General features: G+C 41.2%; 1 long non-coding RNA gene across 2 annotated transcripts in view; it reads right to left on the minus strand.

Annotated features, from left to right (window-relative positions):
* Nucleotides 1-14479: 14479 nt before the first annotated feature.
* LOC141372449 (uncharacterized) overlaps nt 14480-18170 on the minus strand; it is a 37336-nt gene continuing 33645 nt past the window's right edge. For both annotated transcript variants that reach the window (XR_012377703.1, XR_012377704.1), the window contains 2 exons: nt 16085-16235; nt 14480-15198 (listed from right to left, as the gene is read on the minus strand). This is a non-coding gene — a long non-coding RNA (uncharacterized lncRNA). The remainder of the gene's footprint in view (nt 15199-16084; nt 16236-18170) is intronic.

The raw sequence follows: 18170 nt of genomic DNA on the forward strand, positions 1-18170 counted from the left end.
GAATGGAGAGACAGAGTATTCACTGTTTGCAAGTAATACAAACTCCACTCAAACTAGTTGAACCAGAAAAAAAGAGTATGTATTGGCTCACTTAACTACAAAGTTCAGGGGCATAACTCGTGTCCAACACAATATTCAGAGACTTCATCACATTGTCAGAAATGTTTCTCTCTTCTTTTCTTCGTTTCTGAGACAGGTTTTCTGTACAGAAGACAAGACAGCCATCAGCAAAACAAGACTCACATCTCACCACCTCGGTCACCACAGTGGAAGGCACAAATCTTTCCTGATGGCCCTTGAAAAAAATCCCACACAGGAGTCTGATTATCCTTGTTTCAGTTATGTTGATATGTTGAAACCACTCAAGGCAAAAGGACTGTGTACTTCAATTGGCTAGTTTGGCTTCAGTAGCTATTAGTAGGAAAATGGCTCCATGAAAGGGAATACCTAAGCACAAGTGGTTTCTTAGGAAAAAATATATGTGGACATTGGGGATCTGGAGATTATCTTAAAACCACTCGTGGTCACAGAATGTGAGAAAGTCTTCACCTACCAAGGTACACACCTCTCAGGATTGGGCCATTTTAAAGGCTCCTCAACTGACTCTGTTAATCATCCAGGTTTGGAAACCCTTACTGAAGGTGCAGAGGGAGTTCCATAAAGAGGTTTCATAGGGAGGTTTTATTTTTCTTTTGGCAAAGTAAAGCTTGTTTTGAGCTTGTCAGAAAGAGGAACTTCTTTTTTTTTTTAAGATTTATTTATTCATTTGATAGAGAGAGAGAGAAAGTGAGGGAGGGGCAGAGGGAGAGGAAGAGAATCTCAAGCAGACTCTACGCTAAGCATGGAGCCCGATTCGGGGCTTGATTTCATGACCCTGAGATCATGACCTGAGCCAAAACCAAGAATCAGATGCTTAACCAACTGAGCTACCCAGGCGCCCCAGAAAAAGAAACTTTTATTTCAAGTACCAAGAGCCAGAAAAAGACATGAATCCAGAGAAGTGAGCCTGGCACTGACACTACTTTTGTGCAGGGGACATTGGCCAATCTGGAAAAAAAAAAAAAAAAAAAAAGAAAGGCTGAGAGGATGAGTGTGTACTGACAGCCTCTCTGGGATGAGGAACGCAAAAAATCAGAAGGATCATCCCAGTTCTCTGATAAAATATATCCTCCACCCCCACTTTGAGTTAGGACCCTGAAGGACTACACACTGGGAGTAAAGGTAAACTGGAGTAAATCAGCCCTCACACAGATTCTGCCCAGTTTTATATCATCCGTAGGGGTAACAATTTCAGTCAATACATGCTTGATTAAGGTGACTCCAGATTGTTAACACACTCATGTGATACAGAAAATAGTGAAACTGGTCTCATGCCGAAGATAACATCATTTCAGGCCTCAAACTATTTCTACAAGTTCTTAAAATAAGATGTTTACAGGGCACCGGGGTGGCTCAGTTGGTTAAGTGGCCAACTCTTGATTTCAGCTCAGGTTATGATTTCATGGTCGTGGGATCAAGCCCTGCATTGGGCTCTGCACTCTACACTCTGCACAGTCTGCTTGAGATTCTCTCTCCCTCTCCCTCTGCCCCTCTTTCCGCTTGCTCTCTAAATAAACAAATATCTTTTTTTAAAAAAAAGATGTTTAGAACACAATCAAGAATAATTAGTCACATGAAAAAGACAAAACACTACGGGCAAGAACCAACAGAAATAACAGACAACAGAAACCAACACAGAGATATTTTAGATTCTAATAGATATTACACAGATTATAAAACAACCATGTTTACTATGTTCAGAAGATAAAAGATAAGCTTTAAAATTTTGGCAAAAACCTATGAACTATAGTATAAAAGTGACACTTCAGACTTGAAAATCAAATAAATAAAAATTATAGGACTGAAAATGCAATAATTGAAATTAAGAACTCAGGTTAACTCTTAACAGGTTTAACAGCAGATTAGACAAAGAAGCAAAAAAGTAGTGAACCCAAAGATATATAAGAAGAAAATGTCCAGAATGTAGCATGGAGAGACAAAAGGTAGACAATGGAAAAGAGAAGGGAAGACACACACATACAAATCTGTATGTTCCTAAATGTTAACCTCATCTTAAAGAACTGTACATTCAATCCCTTGTTCTCTATTATAGCAACATGTTCCCTTTCTTTTTTTTACCTTAATTCTTTCATTTATTCATTTGTTTATTGTCATGTCTCTCTCAGCCCAACCCCCAAATGTAACCTCCTTGCAGACAGAGACCCTGTTGACCTTGTTTACTACTCTTTTTAGAGAATATACAATGTCTGGCTTCAGGGCTGTGCCTGGGATGAAGCTGTAAGGAGGCACTCATTCTGAGAATTATGCATTGCACCATGAGAATAAAGCATAAAAGATTATAAAAAGGAAGAAGTCTCTCACTTAAAAACCAACCAAACAACCAAAAAAACCCAGGGAATTTGTTAAGAGTCTTCTTAACAACACTGGATTATAGAGGACAATAATAAAGCAAATCCTCAAAAATCTCAGACAAAAGAATTTTTAATCTAAAATTATATCAGCTAGCATTCAAATGAGAGGATAAAATAAACACTTCCTTGAACATGAAATGATGCAGAAAGTTTTATTATCTCCTTTCTGAAAATTACTTAAGAACATACTTCATGAGGTGCCAAGTTGGCTCAGTCAGTAAAGCATGTGACTCTTGATCTCAGGGTTGTGAGTTCAAGCCTTACATTGAGTACAGAATTACTTGAAAATAAAATCTTAAAAAAAAAAAAACATACTTCAGAAAAATAAAACTTGTTAGTAAAAAAGGAAAAAAAGTGGGGCACAAAAAACCTTATGTAGAAAGGTGGGTAATTAAGTCTAAATAATTGTGATATGCAATGTAAAAAGATTGATGAAAATCTTGAATTAAAATCCCAGATGAAGGACACCTGGGTGGCTCAGTCAGTTAAGCATCCAACTCTTGATTTCAGCTCAGGTCATGATCTCAGTGTAATGAGATCCAGCCCTGCATCAGGCTCTGCACTCAGTGTGGAGTCTACTTGAGATTCTCTCTCTCCCTCTTCCTCTGCCCCTACCCCCCACTTGCACACTCTCTCTCTAAAATAAATAAATAAAATCTTAAAAAAAAAATCCTAAATGATTTTCTTATGGTCGGATGTGGAAGTAAAAGAGAAGTAAAGACTACCTAAGGCTTTGTCTTATTATTTGGAAAAGATACAGCCATGGTTTAATTCTAGATATTGTTATGTTTAATAAAGTACTTCATTTTTAAGAATAACTATTAGAGGAATAGAGATAGTATGTATAATTTCCAAGGCAAGAATAGAAAAAAAGAAGCAAAACAATTTAACAAAAATTATATATGTCTACATATATAAATAAAAATTCATACAGATTTTTTAAAAAGCACTAAAAATTTTATCTCTGGGGAGGGGAGGGCAATTGAAGGGGGGAGGGGATAAAGAGGGAATTAAAATTTTTCCTTCCTATATACTTTTGATGTTTGATTTCCTAAATAATAGTATATTAATGTATTATGTATGTCATTTTTAAGCACTTTGGGATGTTTTTTTAATCCAAAAAAAATCCTAATGGGAAAAGAATTCTTCGGTTTTCTTTGTCTTCTCTTCTTTCTCCTCCTCCCTTCTCTTCCTCCTCTCTCTCTTTATTTAGTAAAATTATTCTGAAATTTGTTTGGAAAAATAATAGAGCATAAAGAACAAGATATCATTTAGTGCTTATCAAGTTGGCAAAGATTAAAACAATTCTAAAGATTAATAACAGATGAAATGGATACTCCCACAGTGCTGGGAGTGGCAAGGAAAATCATAAGTGGACAGAAATAATTTGAAGATAAATTTGGCAATAGATACCAAAAATCATTTTAAAGATCATGTTCTTTTGGGTTACCTGGGTGGCTCAGTTGGTTTAGCAGCTGCCTTCAGCTCAGGTCATGTACTCAGGCTCCTGGGATCGAGCCCCGCGTCGGGCTCCCTGCTCAGCGGGGAGTCTGCTTCTCCCTCTGTCCCCTCTTCTCCCTCCGTTTGTGTGCTCTCTCTCTCAAATAAATAAATAAAATCTTTAAAAAAAAGAAAGAGAGATCATGTTCTTTCACTGTAATTTCATGTTTTATAACTTATTCTAAGGAAATAAAATTAATATTGAGAGTAAATATTGAAGCAAAGATACTTATCCTACTCATTATACTTAATATCAAAAAGTTGAAAAGGCTCTGAATGTAAATGTTCAGAAATTATAAATTACAGGATACATACAAGATATGCTATGACACAATTATGAGCAATTATTATTGCAAGTAGTTTTCAATTAAACGGAAAATATTTCATTCTAATGGAAGATTTTAAAACCCCCAAGATGCAGAATGGTATACACATTGTTTGGTTATAATGCACTGAAAAAGCTTAGCAATACTGAATCAAAATGGCCAACCCAGTGCTCATGAATATTTTTCCATTCCAACAACCAACATCTCTAAAACATGACAGACAAGTGGGGTTTTTGGGGTGGTGGGCAGGTTTGGGAGGTCAATTCAAACCTTAATAATGCTATAAAAAGCATGCTACCATCAAATCAGAAATTTTAAGGAACCCTTGAAATAGGGGAAGCAGAGAAGACTACGTTGACAATGCAAATTACATGTGAAACCACGTTCAGGGGAGACAGATGCACCTGTGGGATCCACTGGTCCTGCGCTCCGAGCACAATGGAAACAGATACAGTGAACAGGAGGGAGCCTTGGGGCAGCCATGGGAAGATTCTAATAACCCAATCCAGGTCACCAGGCTGGTAGGTCCCTCCCACCACAAAATTGTGCCAAGAAGTACGCCTGTTGGGTTGTTTGCCTCAGGCTAGAACAGTGAGTGTAAGCGCTTGGAAGGAAGAGGCGGGAAAATGCCTCAGAGCGGCAGTGACACCCAGAAAGAACAGGGAGCCCCTAGACCTGGGGGATGAGTGACTGGTGTTCCCTGCTCAGGACTGGGGCTCTGACTCACGCGCATCTGCTACAGGGAGAAAGAAAGAACGTCCAGAAACAGGCAAAACCAGATTCTCTTCCTTTTTTTTCACATAGGAAAATTTCAAACACATACGGATTAAGAGGATATTACAGAGGACCCGTAGTCACTGCCAGGCTTCCACAACCACCCCCATTCTGTCAGTCCTGTTTTATGTACACCTTTAATTTTTTTCTGGGGCATTTTAAAGCAAATCCCAAGGACCATATCATTTCACTCACAAATATACTAAGTGTGACTCTAACACACAAAGGACTATTTATTTATTTTTAAAGATTTCTTTATTTATTTTAGAGATAGTGCGGGAGGCGTGTGGGAAGGGGCAGAGAGAGCCGGAGAGAGAGAATCCCAAGCAGACTCCACGGAGCTGGACCAGGGCTCGATCCCAGGACTCTGAGATCATGACCTGAGTCGAAGACAGCTGCTTAACCAACTGAGCCACCCAGGCACCCCTTTTCCAAATTTCTGATCCACAGAACCTGTGAACATGACATGGTTGTTGTTTTATACCCCTAAGTGGTAAGGTCATTTGTTTCATATCAGTAAAAATCAGAAACACTAGTTCATATTCAGTTTCCCACCCCCCCCCACCTGTTTCAAAATTTGCTTTATGGTTCACTTATTTCAATTAGGATCTAAGCAAGGGTCACACATTGCTTTTGGCTGATATTTCTTATTTTTTCTTTACTTATTAATATTGATCTCCATATATTATTTTTGACAGGTAGAACTAGGCCTTAATCGACTTTGATCCTTTTCAAATAGCATAGATGTTTTCTCAACTTCCATATACCCCACACATAATAGCTGCATATTTCAAGGGCAGAATCCGTTCCATACCAGGATATGTGTATAGGCCTAGAATGTCAAACAAGGGTTTACTCTGTGTTTCAAAAAGAATATTTTTCCCCAAGGAAAAAAATTATAATTTAATCATTTTATAGCAACTTGAGATATAATTCATATCCTATATAATTCAAAGTATACAGTTTAGTGATTTTTAATATATTCACAAAGTTGTGACACCATTACCTCAATTGACTCTACAACATTTTCATCATCCTAAAAAGAAACTCATTAGGAGTCACTCCCACTCTCCCCCAAACCCCCAGCCTTAGGCAACTACTAATCTATTTTCTCTATATATAGATTTGACTATTCTGGACAATTTCATACAAATGAGATCATACCATAATGTGGACTTTTGTGTCTGGCCTCTTTTCTTTTCTTTTTTTTTTTTTTAAAGATTTTATTTATTTATTTGAAAGAGAGAGAATGAGAGATAGAGAGCACGAGAGGGAAGCGGGTCAGAGGGAGAAGCAGACTCCCTGCTGAGCAGGGAGCCCGATGTGGGACTCAATCCCGGGACTCCAGGATCATGACCTGAGCCGAAGGCAGTCGCTTAACCAACTGAGCCACCCAGGCGCCCTGGCCTGTTTTCTATTAAATATTGTTTAATCCACGTTAATTTCCTCTTCTTTTTTCTTTTTCATTTTTATGTAATTTATTTGTGAAGAAATTGAGTCTTTTGTCTTATAAAATAACTTGTAGCCTGCTTTGGTTGATGTATGGACATTGATTGCCATGTTCCTCTTTTGAGCTGTATTTCCTATAAAGTGATGGCTAGATCCAGCAGCGTTGGCAAACTTTTTTGGTAAGGGGCCTGATAATATTCTAGGCTTTGCGGGCTACTCAGCGCCGTCATCCTGGCACGAAAGCAGTCATAGATGATATGGAAATGAATGAGCATGTCTGTGTCCCAAAAAAACTTCATTTTCAAAACAAGCAGCAGCCTGATTTGGCCCATGGATCACAGTTTGCCGGCCCTGATGTAGAAGAAAAAACGTTATCGAATACAAAAATCAGTCCACAGTCCAGATTCATCAAATAGTTAAGGGAGACCCAAATTATGAAAGGAAAACAAAACTAAACAAATCTAAAAACCAATATTTGAAGAAACAGTATAAATAAAATAGAAGAAAATCTTGAAAGACGTACTGTACGTGCAATATTCTCAAGAATGAAGAGATGATACTGTGTTCCCTAAGCAAGCAAAGTCTGTTGTGATGATAAGTATTTAGAGATCTTGGAAATGAGTAACACAATCATCCAAACATAAATCTCTGTAGACATGCTGAATAACAGCACGGACACAGCAGAATACAGCCTCTCACTAGCAGAGTAGGCTGAGAAATTGTTCCAGAACACTGTACTAAAGAAAAAAGAAATGGAAATACTCAAAGTTAGGAGACTATCGAAGTTACACCCAGAAATTCCACCATCCATCTAATAGAAGTTACAAAGAGAACAGAGAGACGGAGCAGAAAAGATAAGCAAAGGAATAATAATAGAAAATGTTTCCTTGAGCTAAAACAAAAAACAAATGTGATTCTTTAAATAGAATGGCCCAGTGAGTAACAAGCAGTGCGATTATGGGGGGGTTACCTCGTACACGGACACATGATGATCGTTTCAGGATTCCTGTTATAAAGATTTTTCTGTCCCCTCCATGCATCTCCAGAGTCTCACTCAGTGACTCCGGGTTGGAACGTGAAAATCTGACTTTTGTTTGTTCTTGTGCTTCCAAAAACCCCTGCTCCAGGTGAACCTAATTTGCAGACAACGTTGGCAACAGCTGCTTTCTAGAGCAATAATCTGCAACTCTGAACCGAACCACCCTTACCCAGCCTGAGACCCATTGTCTAGCCCACTTCTCCCAGACCCCTCTTAAGCTAAGAGTCCCATTCTCCTTCCCTGGGCAAGCATCTCTGCCTTGGTGTGCCGCTGTTAACCCCCCTCCCTGTCACCCCCACAGAGCAAGATCCTCCTTCCACCTTGTGCCCAGTGCCCAGCGTTTTATCGGCAACTCCTCCAATGACCCTTGCATCTCCAACATTTCTTGGCGCTGAACTACTGCTCTCCAGACCCCTGTCCTGAGGGCCCCGGTCCCTGACTCCTATCCCTTGCCTCATTTTCAAGATACTGGCTCTGTTGGGATTCATTTATTCACCTAACACACAAGAGCTTAGCGCATGCTGAGCACTGTGCCGGGTCCTGGGGAAACACAGCTGAAAAAGACCTGAAGCTTGCTCCTTCCAGGGACTTCTAGTCGGGGGCAGATACCAGAGGGAAGAAGCGGACTACCATGGGATCTGGGGTATCATACAGTGTGTCTCCAAAGACATTTGGAGCCACCTGACCTTGACCTGGCCAAAGTTCTTACAAAATCTCAGATTCTCAGACCTGGTCCTCTGGATCATAATCCTATGAGGACGTGGCCCAGTATTTTATACAAGTTCAAATAATTTGTATGACCATAAAATTGTGATGACCACTGGCCTTAAAGAGCTATGTCCAAGGTCTCTGATTTGGTTTGGAAGGAAGCTGGAGAGTGTGAGAAAGGGTGGTGGGTGAGCAGCTGGGTGGGTATTTAAGGAGGAGTCACACCCCACAACGTTGTATGCTAACGACACTGGCCTTTAAAGGAGGAGCTATAGGGAGCCAGTGAAAGTTTCAAGGGAGGGAGGGGGTGGAAGCAGCATAGTGTAATTTTTTTTTCAAAGATTTTATTTATTTATTCATGAGAGACAGAGTGAGATAGAGAGAGAAAGGCAGAGGCACAGGGAGAAGCAGGCTCCCTGCCGAGCAGGGAGCCCAATGCGGGGCTCGATCCTGAGCCCAAGGCAGATGCTTAACCGACTGAACTACCCAGGCGCCTGGCATAGTGTAATTTTAAAAAATGACTTTTAGCATTATAGGAGGATGGAGGATGAACAGAGGTGAGTTGCGGGCAGTGAGGGGGTGAGCCCAGGGGGTGGAGAGACTAGTACAGGTGAAACATGATGGGGACTGGAGCTGGCCCCGTGGCAGAGCAGCCAGAGAAGGGGGAGCTGGAGGTCTGTTTGGGAGGTGCACCAACCTCGCTAGGTGACAAGGATCAAGGTTGGACTTGCAGCTCCTGTCCCCTGGGCTCGCCCCAGCCCCATGGGACGGTCAAGTTCTCAGTCCCAGTTGCTTCCTGCCTGCCCTCACCTGCCGTACACCGTCCTAAAGTATGCCAGTTATTGGAGGAAAAACACACATAAAGCATACTTCTTTTGTACCTTTATTTTCATTGCCCTAATTGTTAGAGACCTTATCTTGATAAATTAATTGCCCTTCATATTTTGGTCTTACAAAAACCTAAATACTATGGTGCTGCTTTCCTGTTGGTTCTTAGCTTTAGAGCTCTTTTAAAGGTTCATGCCTCACCTACTCCTTCCAGTTCCCAAACAACCTCAGGGCAGCAACTCCAAGAAAATGCAAGGGCAGAACTGCCCAGCTGGTCCTTTCTGAACGCATCCAACCTTTCCTGCAGTGAGAGGAATGTCACACGCCCACCTTCACAGGTTGCTCCAGATGGCAATGAAAAAAAAGAACATGCATTTTACAAGTGAGTTATGAGTGGTCACACAAAGGGTTACTCAATTCATTTCCACTCGGCTGAGAATTTGGAGGTAAACCCTTTCAAGCTTACATAGGTCACCTGGGACTTCAAAAGTAAATTATTTAGAGCTGTCCAGAGTGAAGTAACGGTTATTGCTGATTAATCCTGACGAACACTCATGATACAGTAATAAAGCAGGTATTATAGAACTATAGGCTCGATAAAATAAGTTCTGTCTCTGTAGGAGAGATATAAAACTGCATTAACAACTGAAATAAATTATATGTGTGATAATAAAAAGATTCAAATAACTGCTTACAATTTACAAAGCACTTTCTCATTTATTACCTCAGTTGAGCCTCACAAAAATTCCTTAAGGTAAATCGTCTTTATAGTTCCATTTTATAAACAAGAAAACTGAGGACCAGAAAGATTAAGTGACCGGCCCAAGGACACACAGCCAATAAGACAACATTTCTCTATATCAACTAGCACGCTTGTGGCTGTAAGTAACAAAAGACCCAAATTAAAGTGTACTAAACAGTAGGAACTACTAAGGAAATGTAAGAACTCCTATAACAGAAAAAGTCTAGTCTTGGATTTATCCTTTTGGGGTGTGTCAGCTTTATTCTCAGGTTCTTTTTTCATTTTGTAGCAAATGCTGAAGCAGTTTCAGGACCTACCACACTATCTAAGAAGGAGAAAGGACTTCCTTCTCCTATCACCAAACCAATCAGGCTTCATTTTTATCACACCAGGGGCCAAGGGAATGCCAGGTCCTGACTGGCTCAGGACTGGGATAACATATCCATGCATCAGCCAAAGACCATGTCAATCGAGGCCACCACCCAGCAGCTGGGGACCGGATGAGTCTCCTTCAAACCCCACGGCTGCTATCCACCACATGTCAGGACTTGAATGCATGACTTAGAACTCTGAATCCTTTGGGTTTGTTTGGTTTTGGGTTTGGGGGTGTTTTTCTGGATCTTACATATTGTCAACCTTTATTCCTGGAGCAGACGACTCTGTGTAAAACTGCTATTTTTGTGCATGTAAATGGGCCTAAGAAGGTCCTTAGGTGACCAGAAGTCCTTCCCAACCAGGACACACCAAGACGGGACCCTCCTCTGTGTGTGTGCTGCCACTACCCGTGGAGTCTGTGGTTTCTTGGCTTACTTCTCCAACTCACATTCTTCTACATTCTTTGGCCCCATTCATTTGTGTTTCAAGCACATTTTTGTTTCTTTGTGTCAGGGCCCAGCTAGGAAGACAGAAACCACTTTGAATATTTAAAAGAGAGGAAATTTAATGCGATGAGATGAAAGAAATTTAGAAGCCAAACCAGGAATTGTGAGGCAATCCAGAGACTAGCCACAGCAGGAAGTTGCTGCCACTCCTAGGGTGGAGGGACAAAGGAAGGGGGTGAGGCTACCCAAGCCCAGGGCCTGTGATGGCCCAAAGGAAGCTGGAACCATGGCAGGCTTCCGGGGAGAGCTGAAGCCAAGGGAGGGAGGCAGCAGCTGAGAGGGAGAAATACGCTGACTTCCCCTTCCTCTGGCTCTCCACATGCCCACCAGAGCCTCCCATGGGCCAGACCCAGTTAGGAGCCGGCTGACAAGGGGCCTGAGAACCTGAGCCTGGAGGGTCAGGTGCTCTGAATACAGAGCCAGCAGAGACAGGGTGAGGAAAGGATCTCAGACACCCAGAACCAGCACACTTGCACGACAATACCATCCATGCTCATTGTGGGAAAATTCTGGAAAATACAGATATACAAAGAGAAAAAGGTAAAAAATCATGATTTTATTAGTTTTTTTCAGTTGTATGTAATTAGACATACAGCACTGTATAAGGTCAAGGTCATAATGACTGACTGACATATACTGCAAAGTGATAACCACAATAAGTTTAGTTAACATTGATCATCTCATACAGATACAAAAAAAAATTTTTTTTTTTTAACTTGAGATGACAACTGCTGGGATTTGTTCTATTAACAACTTTCCTATCTACTATAGGGCAATGTTTGCTATAGTCATCAGGAACTACATCATGTCCCTAGTACTTGCTCATCTTACAACTGGAAGTTTGTATCTTATGACCACCTTCCTCCAATTTCCCCGCCCAGCTGGTAACCTCAAGTCCGATCTCTTTTTCTATGAGTTGGGTTTTTTTCTTTCTCTTTTATCTCCCTCCCTCCCTCCCTCCCTCCCTTCCTTCCCTCCCTCCCTCCCTTTCTTTCCTTCCCTTTCCTTTTTCTTTTCCTTTTGATTCCACATATAAGTGAGATCATACAGTATTTGTCTTTCTCTGTCTGACTTATCTCACTTAGCATGATGCCCTCAAGGTCTATCCATGTTGTCACAAATAGGATTTCCTTCTTTCTCATGGCTGAATATTTTTGTTGAACGTGAGTTTTGCAAGTGAGTATATGCATGTTTTCAGCGAAGAATAAACTAGAAAATATACCTATATAAAAAAAGAAAATATTTCTATTGATTGTCCTCCTTCCTGAGTAGAAACAAATGTCTATATTTTTTATGTTTTAGCCTAACAGTGCAGAGAAAAGTAACTGCCTATGTTTCAAATATGAAGACATTCAAGAGTGGGTTTTCATATCTGTGTTAAATGTGTTTTGAAATAAACATTTTCAAGTTAGGCTGCAACGAACATGGGGGTGCAGATATTTCTTTGACATAGTGTTGAAGAGGCAAGTGTTAAGAGGCAAAGTTAAATCTGCCAGTCTCAGAGACCTGCTGAGGGCTGCCTACTGCTCATTAGTCACTGTGGGGGTCAGTGCTCTGGGTCCTTTCCCTGTCGAAAGGCCAAGCATTCTAGCAGTTTGACATTTTGTTATATATACCCTAAAAAATTCAGTTTCTCTTCTCTATCAAGTCCAATGTGAAAAAATAGATTTGACAACTGTAGTAAGAAGCTTTATTTCTTCCAAGAAACCGATTTGCTCCTTTTCCCAAATAACACGAGCTATATGACTTATCAGTTCTCCTCTTTTTGCCCAGACTACCAGGAAACTCAAAGTTGCCTCTCATACTAAGACCAGCACATTTTAGCCCTTCTAGTGGACATGTGCTTCTTTTCTCTTCTCCATGTTCCAAACCATGTTGTTTCATGTCAGCTCTACAGTGTATGTGTATGAGTCAAGGAGACAGAAAGAAATATAGGCACATAAGGGAGAGGCCCTTGAATTATTTCCCCAGAGGGTTGCTGGGGCATCACTTTGCCCTGTCCAACTTTGTCCACTTTAAGCCAGCTGGCCAGCACAGGGGAATCATTTGCCACAGTGGAACAGATCCTATCTACCGCCCTCCCCAACAGCAGATGGCCACTCTGTACTAATCCATGTCATACATCATTGCTGAGTGAGACACCACCATCCACTGGACAAATCACTAGCATCTTTGCTCCAACTCAGTAGGCTAGGAATTATATGTGTGTGCTCAATAGACTGGTTCAATAAGTTTTCAGCTGTGGGGGCCCTACTGAGCATCTTCACAATGCAGGGGGGTGGAGCTAGGGGCTTCCAGAGGGATTAGGGTTAGATGTTTAATTACACTGGGCATTTTAATTAGGTCAGGCAAAGCTTTTGCAAAGAGGTGAAAGCATTGTCCCTTCAAGCAAGCACCTCCCTGGCCTGTTTTGCTTCCTTGATTCACAAGTTAGTCTCTTTAGAATGTTTCTCTTGTCCTTTGTTTATTTGAGGCTGACAGTCTGGCATCAGGCCCAGTTTAATATAATTTTTACTGTTGCTATCACATCCCCAATTCTATCAAGAAGGTTATTATCATGTTGTCTAAGACACCTTACCATGGTAATTATCAGGCCAGGTGCACACCCATACTCACCCCACCCCACCCCTTTCTACTTTGAATTTCAGAAATGAACTCTATGCTCACTCCCATTCCATTGAGACAACAAGAACCTGTGACTCGACGGCATGGCAAAGTAGATATTTAGCGATTATCTAGATCATTTGATTGGGATAGGCAAACAATTCATACAATTTAGGTTCTAGAGTATATCTGTGGGTCTAAAAGGGAAAATCTCCCAGTAGCTTATAATTGCTTCAGAGTTCTATAAACACATAGGCTGCTTTTATAGCAAATTTGCTTCCCTAATTATGTTTTACATAATCTAATGTGTTCAGATTAATTTGTATTCTCTAAGCATATACCAGCCCAAAGGTATGTTGCCTGGTAAGCTGGCGAGGAAAACTGACCACAGGTGATCATCAGGGTAGAGCTGAAAGTTGGCAACAATAGGAAAGATCCAGTACTGACAAAAGGAAGGAACCACTGCAGCATTTGGTTTGGAAAATGGTGTGTGGGTGTGTGTGTGTGCACGTGCACACGCACACACACACACACACACAAGCAAACACACACACAAGCAAGCACACACGTGCATTTGTGTGCAAGTTCCATTGTTGGTTTTGGTGCAGAGTTGGGTCAGACCCTTAGCATGACTTTAGAACGTGGGCATTGACGGTGAATGATGGTAATAATAACCCACTTCAGGGGTGTGGATGTTAGCCACTAGACATACACCTCTGGCGTTGAGCCAAGACTTGAGGTGGAATCTGAGCCTGGACTTGTCCAGGAGGCCTATGCCTTCAGCAGATAGAGTCTTACTGCAAAATTGTATCACACTAACAATGAGACTTACTGGAAAAACAAATACTTTAAATGTTTAAATGCACTTCCAAGTATTCATCCTCCAAATATTTAGACTCTGAGCTGACTGGGCCAAGAGCCCAAGCTTCCTGTGCATGCTGGATGGTTCCAACAATCTCCCCAAGATCAGCAAATATATAACAACTTAAAATATCATCCTTTTGGAGCCAAAAAAATTATTCCCCAGGTATTGCTCCAGGAAATCAGCTAGGTCTCTGTCCAAAGGCCTCTATAACATCTATAGAGTTGATTGATTTTTAATAAACTTTCACCAAGGCCTCCATAAGACCATGGTCTGTGTCCACTGTGAGGTTGCACCATAAGCCAGAGTGGATAGAGATTTGGGGGTAGGGGTGGGTAGGAGGGAAAGGAAGGAAGAGGGAGAGGGAGGCAGAAAGAGCAACATGTTGAGGAAACTGGTCTCCATCGAAGGCTTTGATGCCTGAATCAAGTCTTCAAGAGGAAATACGAGAAAACCAGGAATTTTGTTTTTGTTTTTTAAGGGATGGGAAGAGGAGGGCGAGGGCAGCAGAGACAGATTTCCTTTTGCATTTAAATTTCTCTAAATTCAGTAATCATAAAATTCATTCTCCTTTTCCCAGGGATATCCATACAAAAGCTTCCCTTTTTTGAAGCCTCCATAGCAAAACAAAACAAAACAAAAACTGATTCTGGAGTTTAGCCATCTCTTCTTTAACTAAGAAACTCCACCAAATTAAAGAAATACCCTTCATGTAGACCTTGATTCTAGAATGTTTTATTAGTACTTCGTTCAGTCTTCCCTGTGGACTAGGTAGAACAGTGGAGTCAAATTCTACATGCATTTAACTTTTGTAAGTTTGATTATGTGAAAAAGAGAGGGTCAGAGTAGGGGGGCATGGGGCAGGTACTGGCTGAGAAACAGTCCACCAGTCCCTGGCATGGCACCCTCCTAAGAGAGGTTCAAGGGCAGTTTTGATTGTCTGTGGTCTTCATCTTGTGGCTGGCTTCAGAACCTGACCCTCCGATGAGATACATCGATGCTGAATGATTGCCCCTTGGGAAATAGAAAAATAAAAAAGAAGTGGAGTCATTTTTCTGATGTTCCTCAATCTGTACCATAAGGAGAATCTTGGCTTTCTAAATCTTTGGGCCCAGATACAGAGCCCACCACCATCTCTTTCACCTTTTTTTTCTTATTGTGGAGTACAAAAATGGGGTCCACTAACGAAAAGTATGGGAGGTAGAGCCTTTCTTCCTTCCTTTCTTCCTTCCTTCCTTCCTTCCTCCCTCCCTCCCTCCCTTCCTTCTTTCCTTCCTTCCTTCCTTCCTTCCTCCCTTCCTTCCTTCCTTCCTTCCTTCCTCCCTCCCTCCCTCCCTTCTTTCCTTCCTTCCTTCCTTCCTTCCTTCCTTCCTCCTTCCAATATTTGTGGAATATCAACAATGTATCGGGTGCAAGATTCAGCAGTAAGCTAATGCTGAATCAAAAAGGGAGTCAAAAGACGAGTCTTGACTTGGTTATGTAGAACTAGCACTGTGACATTGGGGGACCTGTGGATCCTTCTGGGTCTCCATCCACCAAAAAAGGTGGGGAAAAAAATGGCAAGTAAGTTCTAAGCTTTCTCCCAGTGACAAAATTCTGTGAAATCAACTTAGAAATATTTTCTTAAAACTTAAAAGAAAAAGGGACGTTTGGGTGACTCAGTCAGTTAAGCAGCCAGCTCTTGATCTCAGCTCAGTTCTTGATCTCAGGGGCATGAGTTTAGGCCCTGCATTGGGCTCCACGTTGGGCATGGAGCCTACTAATAAACAAACAAACAAACTTAAAAGAAACAGAACAAACTGTCCTTACAACAACTTCATCAGTTCCTGACAAGCACTTTGCCCGAAGCAGCTCTTGCCCCTCAGCTTTGCCTTTCCAGGCTGCAACCAGCTCCACTCACCTCTCTCTCCTCCAGACTCACCATCACCTCCTACTCCTCTCAGCTCTGGGGCTTCCAAGCAGACACTTCCACAAAATGAAGAGATATCTTTCTCGATTTTGTTTCCTGTTGTGGATGCTGTCTTTCAGGCCCCGGGAGGGTGATTCAGTGTCTTGAAAAGTAAGGACAGCCATGTTATGGACAAAAGATATGGAAATCGATCTCTCGTAAGATTAATCATACTTTCAGATTGTGCAAATGCTCCATTTTCAATGACTGCATCATTTGTAATGTGGCTTTGTATGCTATCCTTGGGCATGTGAGCCTGTTTACACTTGGTGAATTTGGCAATAATAGTGGTTCAAACACCAATTGCCTTTGTTTACTCTAACCTTAAAAAACCATAATAAAACACTTGGTTACTCTCAAAGGGAAAAATATGCTTATAAAATGCCTGAATGTTTGTGATATCCTATCAGGGAACATTGGCCAAACACTACTATGGGTAATACTTGCTTCTTAGTTGTTCTAGCCAATCAGTGAATACATATTTGAAGGAAGCCTATTCAGTCAACAGGTGACCTTAATTCACTCCCCAAGTATTAAGGAGAAGATTAAAAAAAAAAGTGTAAAATTTCTTGATATCACAGGAGATGCAGTGGAAAGCCAGGACATTTAAATTTGAATCCCACTTACTAAATATGTGATTCCAGGACAGGGACTCTGTCATTGTGAGCTTTCTATGCCCTGCAAGGACGTTAATGACTCCTGCTCTATCTTTCTCCTAAAATGCTGGTGAGGGTAAACCGATGGCACGTAAGAAGATGGGGTTACAGCCACGGAACGCTCCCATCACCAAGCACTGAGCATATCCACTCCCTCAGTCTTCATGAGAATTCCATTTTATAAGAAACCCCAACCCTGCACAGGGGAGAGGCTCACTAATAAAAAGTGGAGCTTTTTATCCCAACCAAAGCAGAATCCATGCATTTACTCCCATATGATAATCGATTACACAAAGGTAGCTACTAAAATGTTTTAACGCAAAAGAGGAGGGCAAAACTTTTCTTTACCCTCCCCCACTTACAATGGCAAGGGGAGGGGGTAGAGAAATGTCTGCAATATTTTAAGTGTACATCACATGATTCAGATGACTTTGCTAGGTTAACAGCACAAAAATATTTCACATTGTGTGGCTTTCTTACAAAGCTCCGATGCTTTTGACTTATTAGGCTTTAAAATATCACACATTTACACAACAATCCCACATTTTCCTCTTGAATTTACATTCCAACAAATGAAAATAATTTTTTAATATGATGGCATTACAAATTGCTGGACTCCAGGGAATCCAGCATCTCTTGCTTTCTGCCTGCTTCTACGGAGCAGGCAAAAACTTGAAAACCAAAGACACCAGCAACCTTCCAGCAAACAAAGGCAGTCATTATGTTTTCTGCACTTAGGAGCTTTTCCTCTGCCAGGCAGATACAGAGAGTACTCATCTCCTTCCAACTCCCAAATCTCTTGACTTCCTCCTTCTCCTTCCCTCTGTCTAGGGCCTTTTGAGTGAGATGGCCAATAAGCCCCTTGTTTCAAATCTCTGCAGGAACAAGTGGATGCTACTCTCAGTATCCACTAAACCATAAGTCCTTTGAGGATACAGGAAGACATCCACCAATCTCAAGATCAAAATGCAACAAGGGGAAGTGTGCAAAGAAAGGAGGGGCTGCCCACCACTGCCTTTTCTTACAAAAATGGTAGAATCTCTGGGGAGAGTAAGTGGTTTACTCTTGCATAATGCATATACATAGCAAGGGTTCAAGAATAATATTCTCTACTTAGTTCCATTTTTTAAAATGTTCTTATAGTACAATAAACAACACTATTAGGAACTGAGTACTTTGATACATGTTCTCTCTCTGAACTTCACTGTGATAGGATTTGGACCTGTGTCCTGCAGACACCAACACTCCAGCCCTTTCCTTTCTCTCCTTCCTTTCATCTTCCTTCCTTTCTTTCTTTCTTTTTCTTTCTTTCTTTCTCTTTCTTCCTTCCTTCCTTCCTTCCTTCCTTCCTTCCTTCCTTCCTTCCTTCCTTCCTTCCTTCC

Source organism: Callorhinus ursinus, unplaced genomic scaffold (genome assembly GCF_003265705.2).
Source record: "Callorhinus ursinus isolate GAN/ISIS: 27379988/994484 unplaced genomic scaffold, GSC_fseal_2.0 scaffold4, whole genome shotgun sequence".
In the NCBI taxonomy this organism is placed as follows: domain Eukaryota; kingdom Metazoa; phylum Chordata; class Mammalia; order Carnivora; family Otariidae; genus Callorhinus; species Callorhinus ursinus.